Source organism: Sus scrofa, chromosome 7 (genome assembly GCF_000003025.6).
Source record: "Sus scrofa isolate TJ Tabasco breed Duroc chromosome 7, Sscrofa11.1, whole genome shotgun sequence".
NCBI classification, from domain to species: domain Eukaryota; kingdom Metazoa; phylum Chordata; class Mammalia; order Artiodactyla; family Suidae; genus Sus; species Sus scrofa.
This window is the reverse complement of record NC_010449.5, coordinates 10,748,730-10,774,289: the sequence shown is the minus strand read 5'-3', so window position 1 is coordinate 10,774,289 and position 25,560 is coordinate 10,748,730. Positions and strand designations below refer to the sequence as shown.

General features: G+C 46.2%; 1 non-coding gene across 1 annotated transcript; it reads left to right on the top strand.

Annotated features, from left to right (window-relative positions):
* Positions 15,051-15,118, top strand: MIR9807 (microRNA 9807). The gene has a single exon (NR_128492.1). It is a non-coding gene; the product is annotated as a microRNA 9807 (primary transcript).

The window sequence follows — 25,560 nt, the reverse complement described above, 5'->3', positions numbered from 1 at the left end:
TATCTCACGACATAATATGGTATCGCTAGGACTCTTATTCATTCATTTAACGGGTATTTACTGAGCACCTAGTAAATACGGGGAAAGATGAAGTCCCTAACCCTCAAGCTTTTCTTCTAATGGGGGAACAGATGGTACATAAGAAAATGAATGAATAATAACAACTTCAGGTTGTGAGAAGCACATTGATGTTGAGGAAAACATAGCTGAGCAAAGGAACAGGGACCCAGGAGAGGTGAAGCGTCAGTGGGGGCTATTTGAGACTCCTGGATTCTTCCAAGGACAGGAAGTCATGCAGCCACTAGGAAATGGGAAGAGCCCCCATCCTAAGTAATGGAATGATGTCAGGCTCCCAGCCGGATGCCTCTGCACACGCCATCTGTGGCTGGGCCAAGGTTGTTGGGGGAGGTTGCAAAAATGCCGACAAGAGGAGGCAGGTGGATAATGGCTCTCCAGGACTTTGACTCTAGAAACTCTTCCAAGCCCTTTGCCCAATCCTGTCCCATCCCTTAGACCCATGTCCCCTTTGCCTGGTTGTCCTGCCCTCCTGGCAGCCCCACCAGAACTTCTTTGAGAACCCCCTGTGCTCAGACCATTGTCCCTCAACCTACCTCCTGACCTAGGAGCCTGGCAGGGTGGAGAGAACATCAGGCAGGTAATCATAGCATCTCCATTCCTGGTCCAGCTGTGTGACGTCAGCTAAGTGGCTCCCTGGCCCATGACCTCTAGAAGCCCTTTGAGCACATGATCCCCTGATGCTGGGAAATTAGTCCGTGCTAAGGAATACCTGAAAATGTAGCAGTGGGGGCAATGCGGGTCCCTCCCCTCATATTTACAGTTTTAACAAAGCTTTTGTCCACCTTAGCCCAAAGCAGTAGAGGCTTTCAGGCAAAGTGAAGAAGATGGGGTGCAGAAAGGCGAGGCTGTCATCTGCGTCACCCTGTGGCCTCCCAGAGAGTCAAGAAGTCGCAGTTAGTAACCAGGAGGGCAGCAAAGATTCCATACAGCAGTGGCATTGGTGGAGGGTTTTGAAGGATGCATAGGACTTCAATAGAGAGAGAAAGGCCTTCCAGAAAAAGGGAGTGATGTGAGCAGCATCAAGGGATGGGGAAGTGGGTGGCATGTGTGCCCTGTCTGCACTATCCCTGCACAGCCCTCGAGAGTTAGTGTCCAGAGCAGCTTGTCGAGAGAGTGTGTAACAGCAGCCTCCTCTACTTTCATGCCGGGGGACTGCTGTGTGCTTAACATACGTTAATTACTCCTCACAGCAAGTCTATGAGGTTGAATAATATCAAGATCCCCATTTTACAGATGATAAAACTGAGGCCTGAAGGGATCTACAGGATTGGAATGCAGGTCTAACTCTAACTGACAGCAGGAGGAGGAGATTCAGCAGGGCAGAGGGGGATGCAAGAGGCTGGGAGCTGGGAATTTGGGAAGGGGGCCAGCAGATGTGGAGAAACACTGGGTCTGTACATGACATGCCCAGAGAAGTCATGAGTGGGCTGATTCTCGTGGCTCAGTGCCTCTTTGGAGTGACATGTTCATGGTGAAAGTTCTGCTCGACAGATGATAATGGCTCTGGAGGGAATCACGAGGAACGATGAGTGTGCGCTGTGCGTTGTCCCAGTGCGGTTACTAGAGAGCAAAGAAGGGTGCACGGCTTGTCATGCGGTCTCTCGGGGAGGCAGCTGGCGGTATGTGGTTGTGGCTGGTAAGCCACACGCGTGCACGCACACACACACACACACACCTTGATCTGTAGCATCTGCTAACATCATAGTGTAAATACGTCCCCAGCTCCCTGGCTGATGTCCAGGCACTGCTGTGATGTCGCTGAGCACAGGTCTGGGAAGAGGACTGGGATTTGCCATTGCAGCGTCTCCTAGTCTATAGGAGTTGCTCAAGAAATAGGAGTTGAACTGAGTGAGAGAATGAACTGATGACCCTGCCTCTGAGATCAAATTCTCCCTCAGCGTGTAGTCGTGCCAAATCCAGTGTCCCCTTCCTGAGGTTAGGGATGTATCGGAGAGGCGGTGTGCCAGAGTGATCAAGAGCCCAGTCCTCGGGGGACTGCCTGGCTTTAAGTACAAGGTCTAACACTTATTAGCTGTGTGACCATAGGCAAGTGACCACGCTGCCTCAACTTCCTCAGCTGTAAGATGGGGTAATGTATTGCCTTCGCAGGGCTGTTGGGAGGTTTAAACTGTGATATGTAAAGCCCTTAGAATAGTACCAAGAATATAGTAAGTGTCAAATGAGTTTTTGTCATCATCGTAATCATCATCTGCAATTGTCACTCTCATTTGCTGTTTTTGTCTCCTTTCAGTATAAATAGAAGCTATAATTAGCATTCACAAGTCACAGTTTATTTTCATGTCTGCATGCCTTAAATAACCCCAGGTTTAGAACAACTTCTGAGGTTGAATATTCCTTAAAATATAACTTCTCCTCCCTTGGGCTCAAAGTTGGCCATTGTAGCCTGGATGCTCCCACCATTTGCTGTGAGCTTTTGGGTGGTGAATGAGTGATCAGCGTTTTAGCACAGAGCATTAAGTTCGGTGTCATTTAATAAATGTGCAGCCATGACCATTTTTGTGGTCGTGGGGATCTAGGGGGCAAGGTGGATAATTAAATATACCAAGAATCCCCAGACTTTACTGTCATTCTCCTTCTAGGCTTTATGGTTTTTCCTAACCTAGAACTCCAGACAGGTGGTTTAATGACTCACCCCATTCACCACACTGCTGTGTGATCTGGGACTGCTCTAGCAAGGAGCAGAGAGCCTAGAGATTCCCCACCTGGGACAAAGAACCAGTGGGCAATCAAAGGTTAACTTACCTTTGGAGAAAATCCAGTTTTATTACCAAGATCCCTGGAGAACATTTTCATTTAGGTAAAACATGTAGCTATATCTTGTTTAAACTAGCCAAGGTATCTTTCCATGACATGCAGAGGCCTGGGGATATTAGATAGAGCAAGTGCCATTTTCCTGGATTAGGTGGAGCCAAATATGGCTAATCAGTTTCTTACATTTCCATAAGCTGATAGGGCTGGGACAGATTGGGGTGAGGCACATATGGAGATTTTCCTCCATGCTCTGCCTCAAAGGCCCTGCAATCCGGGTTCAAACTTGGGCTCCTTTGTTCAACAAAATATTTGTTGAGCCAGACACAGTTTCAGGTAGAGGCTACACTAACGAACAAGACAGACAAGATGCCTGCCCTCACGGAGGTTACATTCTAGACGGAAGGTTATAAACAAGTAACAGATTAATGTATGATTTCAGATGCTAGATCCATGCAGAAAAAGAAAGCAGAATAAAAAGACAAAAATGGATACAGGAATCTCTTTAGAAAAAAAATGGATACGGGAATCCCTTTCAGGGTAGGGGTGAGAGGTCTGAAACCTGCTGAGAGTGAGGAAGCCAGTCGCGTGATGATCTGGGTGAGAGAGGCCAGCAGGTGTAAAGGCCCTGAGGGGAGGGGCCATGGCATGCACAAGGCTGGCATGGCTGGAGCAGAGTGGCTGAGCCGAGACCATGAGGGGCTTCAGCCAGGGGAACTGGAGCTGCAGGCAGGGTCCAGAACAAGCACAGAGGGAGCTTGGATTTTATTCCAAGTGTGACTGACTGAAGGGTTTGGGGAGTGATACGTAGTTTAGGAAATTCCGTCCGGCTGCTGTGTACAGACGAAGACTACAGGGGAGTAAAGAAGAATAATGGAGATAAGTTCGTTGGTTATTTTAAGGGTACCTAGACTTTGTTTTAGCCAGATTTGGTAAGACCTTGAGACATGGAAATAACTGCCTTGAAGGGAGCAATTTATATTCACATTTCCTTAGAAATAGAAGGCACAGGATGCCATGTGGGCTCCCATGGAAAAGCACCAGGGTCTGTCAGGATGCAGAATAAATGCAGAGAAATGTAGGCATAGCCTTTGTAGTGGTTTTCACAGGGAAGAGTGAGCACGGCAGGTAAGCAGATTTAGGATTGGCTGCTTTGAATACATTTGATTGGCTCTGGGTATAGAGGCAGTCCCTAGTTGTTTGGGACCTGGCCCCGGGATAATTCAGGTAGGTGGATGGTGAACCACAGTGTGAGAGCCCAATAAAGGATGCCATGTCTGAGCTCTGGACTGGTTGGTTGCACTTGAAAAGGGTGCTTGCCCTGAGTCATTTGCTATCTCTAGGAAGTGGCTGATGCTGAAAGGAGCAGTGCCTCCATGGTCAGCAAGTCCCAGGTGTTATAGCCTCAGAACACAGGAAATAAAAGCCATGGTTCATACAGTGGGAGGTGATGGTTTGTGAAGACCCTGCCAGAAAAGAGGAAAATGAATAATAATGTTAAATAATAAGACCAGAGTCAAGGTGTCAAGGTGTCAAGGAATGGGTCTGAGGCATTTCTGTAGGCGACGTGCGTGCTCCTACATTTGAATTCATGGTCTTTAGAGATAATTGATTCTTGCAGGGAAACATGTATTTTATTCAGAGATATTTTAGGGGAAATTTCCAGAGTCTTGCTGGTGGAGAGAAATCAAGGTGTAGATAAACTAACTCCTCATCCCCCGCCACGTGTCCCCTCAAGAGCCCCTGCTTCCATTTCCTTCCTGCTTACTTTCAGCAGCAAACCAGCAGACACCTGAAGTCTCATTGGGAGTGTCTACTGACACCTAGCCAAAACCTGAAGCAGCAGAATCTTCATCTTGTAGCAAGAGACAGGATTCTGTTAATCTGAGGTTGCAGTGGCTCTGGGGGGAGGGTTTCAGGAGCACACTGCACTGTGGGAGAACCCGAGGAAGACCAGAGGAGACAGGAGATGCTGAGTAGGAGGAGATTGTCTACACGCGCCCCTTGAGAAGCCGAGCGAGTGAGCGTTGTCCCGCTGCTTATCAGAGAGAGGGTAGCTAAGTCAAGGTACCTGACCACCCAGACCCAACTCTGGGCCATCACTTGCTCTCTTCAGTGCAAGATCAACTGAAATCTCCGTTGGTGTTCAGTGTGTCTTTAATCTGGGCCACACCGGTGTGGAGGAACTGGGGAAAAAAGCAGCTCCTACGCCAGAATCACCCGGTGGGCAGCAAACAATCCTGTTTTGGATTGCTGGGTAGAGAGGAGTACCAATCAGTGGGTGACCAGTTTCCCATCCAAGGAGATGGTAAGACCGTTCTCACCCTCCTTGTAGCCAGAAATACCTCCCACCTCCCTCCAGGGAGAGAAGGGTGCTAATGTGCTGTGCCAGCCTGTTCTGTATTCTTCGTGCCATGACATGTCCTCCAAGGTCATCCAGTTTTATCTGATGACTGATTTTCCCGTAAAACATCCCCTGTAGGGAGCGCACAGCTTCTCCCCGAATATAACCAGTGATGAAGAACTTAGCTTCCTGAGGAAGCTGGTTCTATTTTCAGATAGCGTAGTGCTAATGTTTGGTTCTACATATGGAAAGTCTTTCTGTCTTCCTGAAGCTTCCAGGTACTTGTTCTAATTTAAGCACCTTGGAACACAAGATATGTTTAATTTCTTTTCTGTTAGGTAGTCTTTCAATTTTTCGAAGACAGCTGTCTTATCCTTTTATATCTCCTCTTAATAAGCAAGGGGGTTTCTCATTTGTTCTTTGTATAGTTTGGTTTTATGTCTCTTCACTCTGCTGGTGATTCTCCCTGAAATATATTTGATTGTATACCTCACTTTTAAAAAGTGGAACCTAGAAGTGACCACAGAATTCCAGGTATGATCTGAGCAGCACATAGTACAGGATGAAAATGTTGCCCTTTGTTATAGACTCTTTACTTTTATTAGAGTCAGAGTTGGTTCAATATTTTGTGGCTTCATGGTATCAGATTAATTGTTGACTGAAACTCTCAAGGCTCTTAAAAAATGTCAGCTGCCTTTATATCAAATTTCTCCTCTTCATGTACTGTAAGATTTTAGGACTCAAATTCTGGACTGTTAACCTTATTAAAACAAATTATTTTTAGATTTTACTTATCATCCCAGCCCATCAAAAATATTGGGGCATACGCAGGGCTGTGAGCTCTTTCTCCGGCAGATCACCAGGACGCTAGGAAGCCCTCGCTAGGTTTGACATCAATCCATTAATGAGTATTCTCTGGATATGATTTCTGAATAGTTAATAACCCACTAAAGTGTTCTAGCATCTGACCCATTTTTCTCTATGTTGAGCACAAGTGTATCATTAGAGACGCCACCAATTGTTTCGCTACAGTCCAGACGCCTGAGTGGAAATGTGTGAGCATTGTCTTTATCTGCCAGCCCCCCACTGAGGGATGGAAATGGGCCGGACTAACAGGATGTGTTCTTGCGAACCCATGCTGGGTCCTCTAATCACTTCTTTGTCATTTGGGGGCCTATTATAACATCGCTTTAGTAATACATTCTGGAATCTTGTCTGAGATCCATATCGAGCTCAATCACCCGTAGTTTACAGATTCCATTTTCTGTCCATTTTAGAAAATTGGAAGGATGTTTACTCATTTCCAGCCTTCTAAGATCTCTTGACTTCTTCCTCAACAGCGTGCCTATCCTGTCTCTGATCTCCACCGTGTCCCAGATAGAGCTGAAAGCTATTTGTTTTTGGTTTTGCCTTTTTGGTGGTTTCCTGGCCTTCGGTCACTTTGATAAAACACTCTCTTGTCACTTTCTTTCACATCTCTGAAGTTTGTGTCCTTCCCACCCTGTCCTTTAAAATCTGAGCTTCCAGAGCAGTGTTTTGCAACCATAAGTAAATATTGGGGTCACTTGGGGAGATTAAAAAATGACTTCTGCTGGTTTCCCACCTGAGACAAACTGAGTTAAAACTTCAATAAGTAATGGAAGCATTTTTTTTTTTTTTAAAGTCCCCCAGTGGACAGCCAAAGTTGGAACTATAGTGGAGTGGCCTATTAGTTTTCTTTATTTCTGGTTTTGTGTGCTGGTTTTTGTTGTTTGTTTTAGATTTTTTTTCCCCTCGGTATCATTGGTCTCACCTGTCTTGGCATCGTGAGATTTGAATGTCGGAGAAATTTCTGAAACATTTTGAGAGCCATGGACCGTCCCTCCTTACACCTTGAAATTTTGCTTTTCTTTACCTTTGAATCTTATTAGTAAATCACTCTGTCTTCATGTCTCTTGGCTCCCACGATGTGAACTCAGTGACCTTTGCCCTAAGACTCCTTTCTCATCCTCTTTGATAAACATTCCTTTACCCTAGTAGGCCAGAATTCAACCTAAGACAGTAGTTTTTCCATTTGTGTGCTTGATCTGTTTGGAAACGTAGCCGGGCTAGTTTTAGGCTGCTCTGCTTTGGGCCAAATGAGGCTTTTAGTAGATGTTTATGGAGTTGAAATCCATCATGACCACATCATGCTGGTAGTCACTTACAAAAAATGTGTTGGGAACCTATTACACTTTTCATTTATCTTGTCCAGTGTCCCAGTCTGTACATTAGGGATTCACAAATCTAGTGGATCCACTGCTTAGACAGTGGCAAAAATACACATTTTAGGATCCGGCCCCGGAAGATATGATTTAGTAGGGGCTCAAGAAATTGCATTTTAAAGTTCCCTTAAACAATGTTGATAATTGGCCAGGTTTCAGAAGCACTGGCCTGAACCACAACAATATCCTTATGTTCTTGTTCCCTTATCTCTTGTCTCTTCAGCTGACATCCACCCACAGGTCCATGGATTTTCACAAAGATGTCTGTCTTGCTGGCATGTGTTTTAGTCAATTTCTTCCTCGAGCAGGCCTCTTTGTCTTGAATAGAGCATATACTTCCATCAGCATTTTTCGATTCTGTATCTCTTCTTCCCCAAACTTGGTGAAACAAGTTCATATTTATTGCCCTCTCTTGTAAGAATTTCTTTCAAGTTATCCCCAATTCATTTTGTTACTCATGCTCTGCTGACTGTTCATAAAGTAAGACTTCCAAGATTAGAACAATTTTTTTTCTGTTCCCATCCCTGCTCAATAGCTTTCTGGTTAAAAAAAAAAAAAAAAAAAAAAAATCACTACTCACCTGACTCATGTATTTTTCTGTGTAATATCTTCTGATTTTCACAGCAGTTAGTTTTATGGATTTATCTGGACATTTTTATTTATCATCATCGATATCTTATGGTTAAGGAATTTTCCCCCTTCTCAGTTATGTTTCCAAAAAAAAAAAAGCCATTTTATTGTGAAAATGCTCAAAAATATTTCAAAATAGAGACACTAATATGTTGAAATATAAGGTACATCACTTAGCTTCAGTGCTATGTGGATTCTTTCAGAAAGCAGATGCTGAGATGGAGTTAGGAGAGCAAAAGTCCTACTGGGGACAAAAGGAAATGGGAGGAGGCAGAATTGGGCAGAGGGTGATGCAGATGTGACAAAGTTTACAACAATTCAACCAGCAGGGCCAGGAACAAGACTGTCTTTTGAGGAGTCCTGTGTTGGCAGCAATGGCTGGGGCTTTGGACCACAGTCTTCCTTGGTCATTGGCTGGGGCCACCTTGAGAAGACAGGATCCCTTGGTGTCCCTGAAGGAACTGACAGCTACAAGATATGAGTTGACCACTCACCTCAAAGAGGAGCAGAGTCCCCTGTTAAACACACCCTTCTCAAGCTAAACTTACTGCCTTTTTCCGTTAGAAGTGCAGCTGAGCAAAGTTGCCCAAGAGGTACTCGGGTGGACCTTCTGCCTCCATCGTGTGACAGCAGCTGTTTCCTCCTGCTAATCAATGCTGAGGTGGTGACTGCTCTTCTTGCCTGCTGGTCACTGGACACTGGAGTTCAGGGTGCCCAAGTGGCACCCTTGGCTTGTGGTTTACTGGGACCTTTGGGGATCATGCCATTTAGCCCTGAAAAGCCCAGAATTCCATGGGCAGGAAGCATAAAGGTTCCCAGTGGGTCGTGGGGAATGATGCTAAATGGACCACTCCTCCTGATTAAGTCCCTTGGTTCAGATATTACAGAGTCTCTGATTCACCGTGTAAACTACACCCCAGAGGATCTTTGCATTTTGTCTTTGCAGATGGCACTTGAGTGGCGTCTTCAGCAGACCATTCCAAACAGTTTCTGCAGGGGTCAGACGAGTGAATTAAGTAGAGCTGTGTTAGGGACCACTACCTCTGGATGTTGAGACCTCTGAGAGGGGCACTGATCTGGCATTCTCCCCTACCGCCCACCCCAGCAGTGATGATGAGGACATTTGGTCTTCTTATCTTGGCGGGGGGTGGTAGGGAGCGCAGTTACAGAGCCTTTCCCATTTGCCCCCCTCTGCTAGATCTCCTTCCAGACCAAGGATGTGACATGGAGATTATCCCGATTGCTGAACATGTCAATACTAGTTCTGCATTTGGTGACTGGAGAGATGGCAGCTAGGTGTGTCCTTCGACCGGGGGAACTTACACTGGACTTTGGCCAGGACTTTGTTCATTACCTGACCCCATGAATCCTCAGTCTCACAGGGGCCAGGTCTCTAGATATAAACATCAACTCAGACCTTGTGTCCAGTTGCCCTCAAAATGTCTTATTTCCCTTCCCGTAGCATCAGTTGTCCAGGTAAGTGACCAGAGGCTCCTTTGGGGAAGCCCAGGGCAGGTGCTGCAGTATATACTTGCTGGGCATGCAGGAGGCCCCCTCCTGGGGGACTCGCTGCCTCTGCAGTCAGCAAATTCTGGCTCTGAAAACAGGCTCAAGTCTAGGAACTGGGCAGGAGATCCCGGTGCTTGAATTAGAGTGACCTCCTCAAGCCTCCTGCTCAGCCATTCTCCCTCTGTCTTGATTGCATGGTAGGCGGTGCCCTCACTGGCTGCCCATCTATCTTGCCCCTAAAAATGCTGTGCTCTCTAGCACTTTGGCAGCTCCTTCTGTATTGCTGGTTATTGCAACAATTGCAACTCCCTGGCTTCTGATATTCAGGACCACTGCCTGGTCTCTGTTTCTAAAAGGCCCATTGTCCCCATTTTGTCAACAAGCCAAGTTCTGTGACAGCCTCTCCTTAAAGTCCTTCAGCCCTGGCCCGCAGAGGACAGCCACTGCTGAGCTTGGCGATGCTGGTGCCCCTCCCCGCTGCACTGCAGATGCCCTTCCTGAATGCCCTTCTGTGCAGTCAGGCTCAGGTGGGTCGTCTGCGTCATGTGCAATAATCCACTGCAGCACATCTGCGTCTCCAAGCCCGTTCATCCTTTCCTCCAACCTCTGCTGCGACAGTTCAGGCATTTCAACTTTGCCCACGTGGGCCGTAGCTCTCTTCAGCATTTAGACACCATCCTAGCACATAGCGTGCACCATCTCCCACGGTCTTTACCAGGGTAGTAAATGCCACATCCTGAAAGGGTGCCCCTAGTCCGTGCACCCGCCCCTGTCTGTTCACATGGGCTGGTCCCACGATCGAACAGCCTTAGAACCCAGTCCCGTGGCTACCCCCAGCTCCTGCAGGTACCTGTGAACTCATTCTGCAGGTTCTCTGGGAGTGTAGTCCCTTGTCTCCCTTCTCAGACACAGTATGTTCCCAGCTGGGTTATGTGGAGAGAGAACCCCAGCTGTTGACCTGGCTGCCAAGAAAGGAGGCAGGGGCAGACCCCAAGGCACTGTGGCCCCGAGGGGAGAGGCCTCCATGCTGTCTTTCCACAGGGAGGAAGGGCCTGCTCCTACTGTGGAGGGAGCCACCTCTGCCATTTCGCAGAGATTCAAGGACTCTGGAGAGCCAAGATGTTGGGGGGCATCCACCCAGGTGTCCCCATCCCCGAGTCAGGGCCCCAGGTTTTCCCACCCAGGACCTTGACTTTGTCGTATTAGGTATTTCCAGATTTACTACTCAATGTCCTAGAAGCCAGGGCTCCGTCTATTAACACCTGAACTTGGTCTTCAGCTTTTTCTGCTCTCCTCCTGTAGGTGATAAAGGCCTCTTTATGAGACACCTAGGAGTCCCTCTGGCCTTCCTACTTAGATTTCAATTGTTTGCTTTGTTTTGCTTTTTAGAGCCACACCTGGAAGTTCCCAGGCTAGGGGTTGAATCAGAGCTGCAGCTGCCAGTCTACACCACAGCCACAGCAACATGGGATCCAAGACATGTCTGTGACCTACGCCACGGCTCACAGCAATACCGGATCCTTAACCCACCGAGCAAGGCCAGGGATAGAACCGGCATCCTCATGGATTCTAGTCGGGTTTGTAACCAGCTGAGCCACAATGGGAGCTCCTTGTTTTGTTTTTTAATTTTTTTATCTTTAATTGAAGGATGGTTGATTTACAAGGTTGTGATGATTGCCTTAGCTTTTGTGATGGAAAGGAAACTTAGTAACAAGCAGCCCAAAATGAATATGTATGCATTGTTCCCTTGCCACTCCCCCACCCCTTCCCCCAACCCCCAGCCCTACACACTTCCCGCATCGGAATTCCTGCACCAGCCAGAGTATTCCTGACCACTACAATTTTCTCCCCAAATTACCACTGGTTAAAAAAAAAAAAAAAAAAAAGAATGTTAGCTATTGGGCTACCACTTTGTTTCAAAGACTATCCATGACCCATATTCAATCTGGAGTGTGGTCCATTGTCAGTCAGTTGTAAGTAATCCAGATCCCAAACACCACCTTTTAAAAATTACTTACTTATTTTTGGAGTTCCCATCGTGGCGCAGTGGTTAACGAATCCGACTAGGAACCATGAGGTTGCGGGTTTGGTCCCTGCCCTTGCTCAGTGGGTTAACGATCCGGCGTTGCCGTGAGCTGTGGTGTAGGTTGCAGACGCGGCTCAGATCCCGAGTTGCTGTGGCTCTGGCGTAGGCCGGTGGCTACAGCTCCGATTCGACCCCTAGCCTGGGAACCTCCATATGCCGCGGGAGCGGCCCAAGAAATAGCAAAAAGACCAAAAAGAAAAAAAAAATTACTTACTTATTTTTAATTGCGATAAAATATACATAACATAAAACTTGTCATTTCAACTATTTTTAAATATATGCTTCAGTGGCCTTAAGTGCATTCACACTATTGTGTAACCATCACCACCGTCCATCTTAAGAACGTTTTTGATCTTGCAAAGCTGAAACCCTGTACCAATTAAATAACAACTCCCATTCTCTGCTCTTCCTAGCCCATGGCAATCACCATTCCACTTCCTGTCTCTGTGAATTTGACTGCTCTATTTATCTCATATAAGTGGAATCGTGTAGTATTTGTCATTTAGTGAATGGCTTATTTTACTTAGCATAATGCCTTCAAGGTTCATCAAGTTGTATCATGTGTCAGAATTTCCTTTCTTTTTAAGGCTGAATAATATTCCGTTGTGTGGAGGTACCACATTTTGTTTATCCATTCATCTGTGGATGGGTACTTGGTCCAAACTCATCTTGGATGCAGATATTGAGGTGGAGTTAGGGGTGAAACACACCTGTGAAAGGAAAAGACGGGAAGCAGAATTAGATAGAGGAGCCGTGAGACTTTCACACACATCTGATGGAGTTTTGCCAGCCCAGTGGAGAGGTTTGGCACAAAGATTACGATTAAAGGAATCCCACGTTAGGTATAAATGGCTACGCCCTTGGAGCGCAGTCTTAGTCACTAGCTGGGGCTGTTCTTAACAGTAGAAGAATGTAGCCTTGACTCAAAAGCTGAGGTTGACCTGAAGGAGTTAACAAGAGGAGGCTGTTTCTAACCACCCTCTTTGCAGCTGGACCAAGCATCCTTTCTTAGAGTCAAGCAGCATATCTCCGTGTCTACGCTAAAAAGATCAACATTTTGCCAGTCTTGAATTATTAAAACACTCTTGATTGGTTCCGTGAGTTTCCGGGCAAATCCTGTCCTCATAAAGTGCATTCTGTTCTCAGCCAAGATTCCATCATGTTGGCATCTTAAACCATGGCCCAGCCGTCTAGATTGTACACACGATACCACCTACAGAGACTTCTAGCTCTTTTCCTAAGTCCCAGATACTGATCTGAAGAAGCAATGAAAACATCACCTGGGCTTCCAAATCCATCAATTTCCTGCTTCAGGTTTTATAAGCCTTAAAAATATATTCCTACTCACTTCAATGACCTTGTTTATACCTCTAAGAATAGGAAAGATGGATGTGGTTTGTGAATTTAATAAATCTGGAGGACTTCCTGTTACATCCCAACTGCTTGATCCAAGAAGTTTGGTCACGGCCATTCTCCAAGGACTTCCCCCCGTTCCTAACAGAGAGTCCCAGCGCCATAGCATGTGCCTCTTGTCTGAAGCTCTTCGGGAATTCCCTTGCATTCCCCAAGGTTTGGTCACACTCCTCATCATTCCACATTTTTCTTTGGAAGTTTGGGCTTCACCTTCACAGGATAAGTCTCGTATCACCTGCAAAACTCTGAGGATGAAGGATTTCTTCTCCTTGGTTTCTTCTGTGTCACACATTCTTAATCTCTGTCTCTTGTCCTCAGTTTTCTGGGTTGTTTGTTTGTTTGCTTGTTTATGGCCACACAAAAAATGTGGAAGTTCCTGGGCGGGGGATTGAATCCAGGCCCAGCTGTGACCTATGCTACAGCTGCAGCAGTGCCGGATCCTTTAACCCACTGTGCCCCAGAAGGAACGCCGTCTTTCTCTTGACTCTGGTTTTAGTCCTCTCCTCCTCCCCAGTTTGAACTTACTGCAGTTTTTGGTTTTGGTTTTGGTTTTGGTTTCTGCATTATCCTTTGCATTTTCTTCAAGATTACCCCTAATATGTAACATTCAGAGAGACAGTTCTTAAGCCCTTCAACTTGTTCTCAATTATGAATGGCTTTGCATTTGCAACAAAGGCTTCCACTGGCAAACATGTTCCATGCAGCGCACATCACAGGGATAATTCTGCTGGCTTCCACTCTTCCTGGTTAGGATTGAGCATCCAAAGGGAAGAATACGCTCCCCAGACTCTGGTTCACCTTGCTCTGTAGGCTACATTTTATTGCCACTCCGTCATCCAGTACCTCCCACAATTCCCCTGGTCAGAGAGAATCACTTGGTGATTTTGCCCCATCAAATTACCACCCGTTACAAATGTTTGCTTAATGTTTATTGAATTGTCAATAATTAACATAGCTCTGCCACAGCCACCAGATTGCAAAGCATCAAGGAACCAGAGGGAAAAAACAGAGGGAAAAACTCTAAGGATTTTAGTGATTCTTTCACCTTCTCCCACATGCCAGCCTCTGCTGCATTGTCAGATTTAATTTCTGTCTCCTTGGGCTTAGGCCAGCAGAACAATTCTTCTAAATTGACTATCTCCACATGCAAAATGGGATCAACATTTTTGTCCGAGTTGAACAATCAATTCTTAGAAAAAAGTAAAACAATCAGTTTGAGTCTTTTTCTTCCCACTTAATTGTTGAACTGAATTGACTGATCAAATAGCAACAGATTCTAAGGTAATGAAAAATACCTTTGGCACCTAGTCACATAATGCAGGAAGCTCTTCTACAGGAATTCCGAGAGATTCTTTATTATCCTGCCCAGTTGATAGGGTGTTCGAATACTTCCAGTGATGGGAACCCACTGAGTGTCTCTCTGATAGCCCTCATGGTGCCCATAGCCACCTGCTACTTCCATCTCCACAGTGGACCCCGGGGCCCTTTCACTGTTACTCTCAGTACCATCTGAACCCCATGCGTGTAAGTCTCCTTATGTGCCAAATATCTGGGGAAAGACCTTTGAATTGCCTACCAAATCCTCTCTACTTAGGAGAAAGAGAGGTCCAAAGTATGATGCTATATTCATGTTATAGAAGAAAGCAACGGGGTCCCATGACATGAAAGCATCCTGACAGCACCATCACCAGCGCCCACTCTCAGGCTTATCTTACTGATTCACTCACCCACCTATCCATTCTCTGTCTTGGAATTTAAGGCAACATATGTTACACAAAAATGAAAAGTGGCTGTCAGAAAACAACATTAAGATCATATGCTAAAGAAAAAAAAAAGCTCAGACTAAAATCCAAAAAGGTAGAAGACTAAGGAAAAATACGTAGGACAATACCCTATACCTCTGCTTATAGGTAAATCACAAGTTTCTTCCAAGTTTTCCAGTAGACGGTCAGCTTGGTCATTAATCAGGCCTGTGGAAATTAATGAGTCCTGTTGTCTGTCGGATGTTTGCTAGACATCATGTTAGGCAATGAAGGACATTTGAGTTATAAAGAGTCAATTACAGGAGTTCCCTGTGTGGCACGGTGAGATTGGCAGCATCTCTGCAATGCCAGGAGGCAGGTTCGACTCCTGGCCTGGCACCGTGGGTTAAAGGATTTGTTGCTCGTTGGTCGCAACTGTGGCTTAGATGTGATCCCTGGCCCACAGGGTGGCCAAAAAAGGAAAAGAAAAGAGTAGCAAAAACAAAAGTTCCTACTTTTCAACCATTTGATTGGCCTGGGAAATGCTCTCAGGTTCAGCTTTTGAGACTGGGAGATACTGTAGCCTTACTCTAGGCCTGGGTGTCATCTTGCATCAAAAATGCACATAACTTTTGGCCCAGGAATTCTGTTTCTAAAAATAAATCCTAAAGAAATAACTGGACAAATGGACAAAGATATGTGTCAAATGATATTTATTGATGTCTTATTGTTGCTAGTGAAAACGAAAGCAATCTAAGTGGATTTGCTTGATAGAAAGCTATGCAGACGTTGAAAGTGAAACATCGCTATTTTCTACACTCACCTGGAGAGGCAGCCACAATATACATAATTTTGAAAGGTTAGCAGATTATGTAGAGTACAATCACATTTTTATAAAAGAGGAGAAAAACAATTTGCAAAAATATCTCAAAAGATACACATATAAAAGTTAATAATGGCTATTTCCAGATGTGGGATCTTGGAAGAATTTTGCTTTTTTCTTTCTACTTTTCTATATTGTCTTAATCATTTTACAGTGAGAATCTACATTACCTTTATTGCCGGAAACAAACAGAAAGCCTTATTCATGGCTCTGAGACATCAGAGTTTTATCCAGTTCAGTCTCTTTGTTTTATAGATGAGGAAATTGTGGTACGCAGTGGTGACCACAAGGTTTGTATAAAATTTCTATAAGACATTCTGATTGCTAGTTAGATATCTGCATAGCATTATACAGGAATGCTTTGAAAGGGGCCCTGGATTATGCTCATCAGCATTCTCTCAACCAGATGATGCTCAGCTTTGGCTTTTGTCCCTGGTAGAGGGACACTGAGATTTGATGGTGTGTTGTCTTTGCACCTGTAGCTTGGCCTCAGTCCAGTAACTAATGGTCATAGGAGTGAAACTGCCTGACAGTGATCATTCCCATGAACCCCTCAATGGTCATTGCCTTTTTTTCACCCATTTGGAACTCAGCCCCTGCCCTTGATGTTGCTATTCACTTTCGGGTTGCTCCTGTGGCACTGTAACGCAAGCCAAAAGAAGACCACTCTAATGCATTATACGTTAGCATGCTGAAAAAGGACCACGTCTTGCTTTTGTATCTCTGTGTCCTCATCAGTGTATCGATGCTTGTGCACGACAACAGCAAGAGAACACTGGCCTGTATAATAGAAAACCCAAAACAAAAATACTGTCCCTGTGGTCCATTGGGAAGCCAGCTTCTGGAAAGTGATCTAACTACTCAGACTCGGGTAACTCTTCTGATTCTCTTGCTAGAAAATTGTGCTGCGTTGTGGGGAGGAGGGTGAGGGGGGCAGTTCTTGGGCTTCCATAAAGCTTGGCTTGGAGATACAAGCAATTCTTTTTTTTTTAATTTTATATTGGTCAGGTTTTTCCTTTCCTGCCCTTTAAGAAAGCCTATCTCCATAAAGCATTTGCAACCAAATGAACTGTTCTAAACAGACTGGTACAGGCACTAGGCTTCACTGATAACACACCTTCTTCTGCCTGGACGTGGCCTTGGGAAGCTGAAGGCTAAAGAGAGCTCAGGGTGGTGGTTGGCAAAGACCTCTGCTGAGGCTAGTGTTCTGAGAAGCTGACTGGTCATCTCTGAGCCTGTGGGATGGGGCCAAGGGTATGGACTTGACAGTCTGGGTTGGGTTAGAACCCGAATATCAGGTCTGGCCCCTGAAAGAGTGAGAAAAACCCAGATAGAATATTGCTTCTCTGTGTTCTGGAGGGTGCCTGTGATTGGGGCTATCTATGTGCAATATGCAGAGTTTGAAAAAAATCTGAAAAATCCTCTGTCCAGACCCTTGAGGACCCAAGTCCACTCCCTCTCCTGTTCCCAGAATAGCAGCAGTGGGCAGGGTAGGGCCTCGACCAGGACTGTGTCTTCATTGTCCCTGCTCTTCCCATGCCTGGCCTTTGGATATGCATTACCACTGTCCTCACAAATATCCCCGCAGATTATTGTTAACCAGTAGAGACGGAGGTGCAGTGAGGCTAGGAGCTGAATGGGATGGAGGAGAAGGGAATTAAAGATTCTTTTCCTTCTCTGCAAGCCCCAGCATTCCAAGAGCCAGGGTCCTAAGAAAGACCACATCCAAAAATGTCTCCCATACTTGGTGGCTGGTACTTGGCATCTCCCTCCTTTTCCTTCCCTCTCCTTCCCTCCCCTCTCTGCTTCCCGAATTACATATCTGGAGTCATGATGGAAACACACCTGATCCCAGCCCTCAGGAAACACAGGCTAGTGAAGAAGCAGATATTCACTGAAGGATCGTAGCAATAAATGCTTAGGTTAAAACCCGCTCTGAGTGCACAGGGGAGAGAGGTACACAGGGCCTTGGGTTATGCAATAAGGGTATTGGCCTTCCATGGAGATCCAGGAAAGAACTGATCATTACATGTAATTACTCCCTTTAGTTCAAGGATTTGACTCCAGTTGAAATTGACAAGGCCTGGCTCAGGTGACACTCGGGAACAAGGGAGCCAAGTCTGTGATTTGTTGGGTGCTGTGTTAGAAAAACTGATTCTTTCCTCCTAGGAGTCCCTCACCTGTGTCTCTTTTACGAGGCACACAAAACACAGGCTTCCAACACTTCTGGCCACCAAATATGTGGAAAACTGTCCCCCATACCAAGCAATTCTCTGCAACACCACTGGGTGTCCTGCAGTTTAACTTAATTCCAGCACTGCCTGGAGGCAGTGTCAGATCCCACAGGTAGGGCTCACCCCCACAGACCGTTCCTACCCCTCTTCAGATGCCAGTCACAGCCCAGGTAGCCCCTGAGCTTCAGCCTAAAGCACAGTACAGGGGAGTTCTCACCAACTCCTCCTTGGGTTTGATGAATTTGCTAGGGCAGCTCATAGAACTTGGGGCAAGGCCTACATGCACCTGCTGGTTTATTCAAGGCTATGATAAAGGACACAAGTGAACAGTCAGCTGGTGCGATGCCCAGGCGACATCTGGGAGGGTCCCGAGTGGAGGAGCTTCTGCCCCTGTGGAGTTGCGGGGGGAGGTCAGCTCCTGCTGAGGGTGTGTTTGCCTGAGTGGAAGCTCTCTGAACCCCATACTGTTGGGGTTCTATGGAGGCTTCCTCACATAGGCACGGCTGGTTATTAACTCCATTTCTAGCCCCTCTTTCCTTTCTGGAGAAATGAAGGGTGGTCCTTTGGTAACTAGCTCCACCCAGAAGCCCCCCAGCATGGACCCATTAGAACAAAAGCTGTTCCTAGTGCCTTATCACTTAGAAAATCACGAGGGTTTTAGGAGCTCTGTGCCAGAGCTGGGGTCAGAGACCAATTTATATTTTCTATAATCTCACTCTGTGCCAGGCACTCCATGTACCTCTTCCGCTAGAGCCTCAGAAAGCCCTGTGGTTTGGGGCCCATCATTTCTGACTGACAATAAGAACCCAAGTTCAGGAAGGAGAAGTGACCTGTTCATGGCCACCTGCCTGATGGGTGACTGAGCACAGGTTTAAGCCTAGCATGTTAGAGCGGGAAGAACTGCCATGTGAACGGGTGACACCCAGAGCCATCTTTCTTCTGGAGCTTTGGAGTGGGGGGATTGGGGGGGGGAATGGGAGGGGAGAACAGAGTCCCCACAAAGGGAGGAGAAGAGGAAGGGACAGAATCAGGACTCTGGCTAATTTAAAGTCAGCTATGGTTTGCACAGTCGGATCGGCCTAGCCCTATCCAGCCATCTGTCTGAGGGCAAATGGAACAGCTGGCCAGAGGCAGAACCCTGCAGTGACTCTTACAGGGGGAGAATAAACGTATTTGCCCACCTGTGGGCAGGAACCCCAACTATTCTGGATGGTAGGTCCAGAGCCAAGGAGGCTTCTGCTGCCCGGGGTCTTCAGTTTCTGAATCAGCGAGGAGGGTGGTCCTCTGGGCCCCGAGAAGGGGTAGGGCATGGGGATGAGGGGACCTGGGCGTGAGGAAGGGGCAAGGGGCAGTTTCTGTTTACCAAACGGTACAACTGTATTTCATCATTGTCACTACTGTACCCACACCCACCTGTTGAATCACAGCACTGGCTATCTGGCTATTACCATTTGTTTTTTATTATTATCACTATTTTAATTATAGCTTAACCAAGGGTAAAGAATATAAAAAGGAAAATCAGGAGTTCCTGCTGTGGCTCAGTGGGTTAAGAACCCACCATGGTATCTCTTGGATAGAATCTGGCCAGAAGTCTTACCTTGTTTAACCCATAGGGTAATAAAAAGAAATATGGGAGTTCCTGTTGTGGCTCAGTGGCAGTGAGCCTGACTAGCATCCATGAGGATGTGGGTTCGATGCCTAGGCTCACTCAGTGGCTCAAGGATCTGGCATTGCACTGAGCTGTGGTGTAGGCTGGCAGCTGCAGCTCCAATTTGACTCCTAGCCTGGGAACTTACGTATGCTGTGGGTGTGGCTCTAAAAAGACAAAAGAAGGAAAAGAATTATGAATCAACCTTCAAAAGGGGGAGATTCAAAAGTTTGTCTTCTTTTAAAAAACAAATTACAAGGCCTGGCATCCAGGTCCACCGGGGCCCACAGTTTCCCCCTGGTGATAGTTGCCCAGAGCTGAGTAGAGGCTGTCCCCTGCATGCGGGGCAGACGCCCCTTGCTGAGCCACGCATGTATCAGACAGCTCCCATCGCCCACTGGCCAAGGTTTGTCCTAAGTTCTCGACTCTCCTGCACTTCTGGGTGCTGCAGACTTGCTGGAGTCAGGGGTGTCCAGGGATCGGGGTCGAACAGGAGGCACATGGCTAAGGTGAGGCATGATGAGGCGGTCCCAGTGGGAGAACACCCACAGCCGGGTCATTGAGGAAGTGACTGGGATTATGAGGGGGAGAAGCCAGAGAATTTGAAGTCGTGGGCACGCAAGGTAGGACTCCGTGACCATTCACTTATCCCGAGGCCAGTCGGTATTTTAGTCCATCATTCTCAGAGGTAACAGAGGTTAGCAAGGGTTTCCAGGCTTGTCATGCCAGAAATGGTGCCAGGCTGCCAGGCCTCATGGAAATTTCCACTGTAGATTCGTCTGCTTTTAAGGGTTGCAAAGCACTAGTGGATGAAAATACGTAGACATTTCTTGTTTCTTTTTCAATTCTATTCCATCATTCATTTGCATGAATATTTATTAAGTGTCGATTGGTGCAACAGTCTTGGAGAGACAGTTATTGTCTTTCCATTTAGCAGGTAAGACTTGAAGGCAGAACAGTGAAATCGCTGGCACCACTGAATAAATGCTTCTGGACCCTTTTCATGCCAGGTAACTAACAGGCAGAAGGGAGATTTAAATCCAGTCCTTCTGCTGGTTCTGCATTCTTGTTCTCCATAGATTTGGAAGGGAATGAATCAAGCCTTCACCCAATAAAATTATTCCTCTTGTGCAGCCCTGGATAACATACCTGCCAGCTTACTTTTCTTTTAAAATGTGTTTTGTGTCCATTTACATTTTTCACCCACCACTGATTAGGACCAGTCTGGACATGGGAGAGGATGCTGCGGTAGCTGTCCCATGGTCCAGAGGGGAGGCCTCCCCCAGCCATTGACAGGGTGTGCATGGGGTCCTGAGAGGGCGACCTCAGTGGGAAGGCACCGGGGAGCTGAAGGAGGGCGTCGGTGGGGAGCAGAGCCCCGCAGCGGCCCCAGAAGGTCAGAGGTCTTGGGATGAAGGCTGTCCCTCCGCAGGGCGTGCGACTCCTTTGAGAGTCACCGCTGTGGGGCTTGAGAAGACAGTTCCCGGGGAGTCACCCCTCCGAGCCCTCTGAGCCCCTCTTCAGGTCAGACGGGGCCGCACGGGGAGGGCGCTCCATGCGTAGACGAACACCGACCGTGCTGGAATAACGCGTGCTCTCCGGCGTTCGCAGCTGTGGAGCCCCGGGGAGTTGTCTGGCTACATGTGATTTTACATATCTGACAGCTAAATCAGAGACCCAAATGCCAGAGCAGCACTCAGGAACATTACGTGGATTTGTGACACTCCCAAGGGGACTCGGGATCCATAAAGCAATGAAGGGATTACAATGAGGCATAAATATAGCATTTTCATCTGTGACATACAATCCCGCTCTATTATTTCTCACATTGTTATGTGAAAGAAATCTATACCCCCTCTTTCAGGTCTGTTGCCAGGAATTAAAAACAAAGAGAGCTTTAAGATAGGCAGCAAAAAGAAGCTCTGGAAGCCCCAGGAAGGAACCAAGCACCAAGTGTGATAAGGGTGACAGTTCCATCGAGGCGACTGGCAACAGAGGGTCGACCCCAGGATCCCGCACGTTGTCAGCCAGCAGCACCCTCACCCAGGCCAGCACGTCAGCTGTGCCAGCGACTAGCTGCGTGGCTTTGAGCAAATCACTCCCTCTCTCTCTGGGCCTCCACTTCCTCTTTTGTCCAGGGGACTCCACAGTTAGAGGCGTGCACCCTCACAGGGCGGGCGAAGTGGAAGAACATATTACAACTTTCTCTGAACTTTTAAAATTTCTAGTTGTTTATATGTAGGTGCAATGCACCTTATGTATTAGCATTAGTAGACCTCTCTCGTTTATAAAGGAATAAATACACGTGTACCAAAAGGGGGGGCCGAAAAATGCTTTACTGATGGAAGCATATGAATAAAAACTTTGGTGGCCCCAGATTTCACCCAAGCTGGTCGTTCCACTGATGCTGGGGAGGCCCGTTTGGATGTGACGGTTCATGAGTCTACGCATTTGAGGACCCTTCTCGGTGGTCTCCCCCAGATTCCCCCACTGGGGTTAGTGCATCTTCTAAGGAAGAAGCTCTGTGCCCGTGTTTTGGGCTCAGAAACCATGAGATGCAAGTACTGGCCCCCTTAGAACTGTGCTTCCCACAGTCAAGTGCAGGGAAGCTCTGTCCTTGCAAATAATTTTAAATCCCTCATATTTGCTTCATACTCTAAAGTGCACAAAGCAACGAAAAAGTAGTTTTATGTGTACAGACCGAGAGACAGGGCAGGTACTATGATCCTGTTTTATATATGAGGAAAGAGATTCAGAAAGGCCAAATGATTTCCCCATGGCCACCCAGCTATGGGACAAGGCCATCACCCAAACCCCCATTCTCCCAATAAGGACTCCAGGGCTCTTTTCACTTATAACCCAGTGCAAACGTGCTCCCTGCATCCCAGGGAGAAAGAGGTGACGGTGTACAAGTCCGCCAGTGTAAATGTGACCCCCAGCTATTTGAAAAGAAAAAGAAAAAAAAAAAAAAAAGACATAGAGCGCAGGGCCCACTGTTGGCAGATCAATAGCATCAGTCTTGTGCACACAAAATCTCACATTATTCAGGGAGGCCTGGCAGAGGGAGAAAAGCAGACGCCTGGGCTCCTCGTGCCACCAGCTGTCATGGCTTGCTCCGCCGCAGCTCCTGACAAGTGCTGTTGTGACAGTCTCTCTACATACACAGTTGCAGGGAGCAGCTTGATAGGGACAGGAGTAAAAAGCCTTGTTTACAGAGGTGTGAGGGAACAAAGAATACATACATACTTAAACGAATGTCGTTTTTAGAAGGCCTTTCGTCCTCCCAGGTGTGTTAGTGCTAGAGGATGCCAGGTATGGCCACCTCCCTGAACTGGCCACCCCCCTCTTCCCCGGCAAATGGTCCCAAACACCCAGGAGAGACACTTTCCCCATTGCTCTTCTTTCTTCATTCATGGGATAATGAATGGCCTACAGAAAACATTTTATCCTTTTTAACACCACTGTGCTAAGACATCTAGTACTGTTTTGCTAACCACGATGATGCTGATGGGGTTGTCAGAGGACTCCGATGGTTATTCATCTGTGTCCTTCTCGAGACTGCACACCTCGTAAAGGGAGAGATGCTCTTTCCATATTCCCACGTCTTCTGGCACGGAGTCCAATCCATCTAAAATGTACAGTACTTGTCTATTGAATGAATTGTAGCCCACATGTTGACTCGCTGGAAAGCTTCTCTTTTTGCCTTGCATTAGCCTTACAGCAGGACTCAGCCTCCTAAAGTTCACCCTGAAGGGTTACTTTAATTAATGCTTGCCTGGATGCATATCGCCAATAAAGGATTACTGTCAGAATATGTAAAGAGGAGCTCCCGTCGTGGCTCAGTGGTTAACAACCTGACTAGTATCCAGGAGGACTCAGGTTCGATCCCTGGCCTCGCTCAGTGGGTTAAGGATCTGGCATTGCTGTGAGCTGTGGTGTAGATCGCATACTCAGCTTGGATCCTGCGTTGCTGTGGCTGTGGTGTAGGCCAGTGGCTACAGCTTCAATTCTATTCCTAGCCTGGGAATCTCCATATGCCGCAGGTGTGGCCCCAAAAAGACAAAAAAAAAAAAAAAAAAAAAAAAAAAAAGTTGTGCAAACCCAGCAGCAATTCCTCTCCTAAGACATATGTCAGCAGTTTTTCAACCATTGATGCTAAGAATTAAGTTCTAATCTTCCCAGGTGTCGCTGTATGAAATGATTTAACTTCTTGTTTATGACTCTAGAATAGGGCATTAGATGCCCTCCACAGGAACTTAAGAGTGTCTCTGATTATCTTTATTCTGAGATTTGGAAGAGAAACCCTTGTTGAGAAAGGCTGTCCTCTTGGCAAGTATACAAGAAGACACCAAGTAGGTCCTCACAGAGTTGTTGGAAGTTCCCGTTTGTGGCTCAGCGGGTTAGGAACCCCACTGGTATCCATGAGGATGCAGGTTTGATCCCTGGCCTCAGGCAGTGGGTTAAGGATCCAGCATTGCCGTGAGCTGTGGTGTAAGTTGCAGACTCAGCTCGGATCTGGCATTGCTGCGGTTGTGGTGTAAGCTGACAGCTATAGCTCTGATTCAACCCTCAGCCTAGGAACTTTCATATGCTGTGGTGCAGCCTTAAAAAGAAAAAAAAAAAAAAGAATTGTTTGTAAAACAAAAAATTCTCCAACAACCTAAATATCTCTCAAGAAGAGCAAAACATGAATTCTGGTATATTCCTGCAGTGGAATACTATGTGACAGCTTTTTAAAAAGATGATCTAGGACCACATGTATTAATTAATAAGGATAAATATAGATAACTTCATGATGAATTAAAACAAATTGCAGTAAAATATATAGAATATTTTTCTGGAGTTCCTGTGGTAGCTCAGCAGAAATGAATCTGACTAGTATCCATGAGGCCACAGGTTCGATCCCTGGCTTTGCTCAGTGGGTTAAGGATCTGGCCTTGCTGTGAGCTGTGGTGTAGGTCACAGACACAGCTTGGATCTAGTGTTGCTGTGGCTGTGACAGCTCCAATTTGACCCCTAGCCTGGAAACCTCCATATGCCACAGGTGCAGCCCTAAAAGGACCAATAATAATAATAATAATAATAATAATGATAATATTTTTCTATTTATGCAAAATTTATATGAAATTTTACGACAGCCCAGAAACCATTCTACTGCTCATATGTACTTAACGTATATAGTAAAAGTATTTTTTTACTAGAGAAAATATTTAATCCAATTGAAACTTACTTTAGAGCTATGCCATTTCTAAAAGTATTTAAAAAGTACATGAGGATGATAAACTCCACAGTTGGAAGAGGTTACCGTTTTTATTATTCCTTGTAACATGATATATCATTAATATGGCAGAATATGTAACTCTATATTAAATACATTTTATATAACGGACTACACATAAGTAATAGTGAATATATAATACAGAATTCTTATATATTATTCTTTGTATCATTCCCTATATTTTTCTATATGTCAAAATAAATGATTTTAGGAATCTGCACTGTTAAAAAAATAAGTAAAATATAGACTCCCTCCTAACCTCCTCCCTCAATCCATCTGCACTGAATTGTGATAAATGGCCCCCCTTTCAGAAGAGAGAGGAAGTTCTTTTTGAAATTGTTTTAGACAGACTCTGATCATTTCACTCCCCAGTTCAGAAACGGATGCTGGGTTTTGGGAGCTGCCTGACAAAATCTATATTCCGCAGCGTGGCGTCCGGAGCTCTCCACAAGCTGGCTCCAGACCCCTTTAGAAGCAGCCCTTCAGTCTCTGAAAGTCTTCAAGCACTTTGCATTCCATTCAGATTGGAGTGTTTGCCATTTCCCAGACATATGCAGTGCTTTTCCCTTTCATGCCTTTGCTGATCACATTTCCCTTCCCTCAGTCTTGCAATTCGATGTTATATACCAGAGTGTTAATAGCATGTCTCCTCTTCCACACAGCCACTCTCCTGCGAGAAAATATTCAGGGATGTGCACGACGC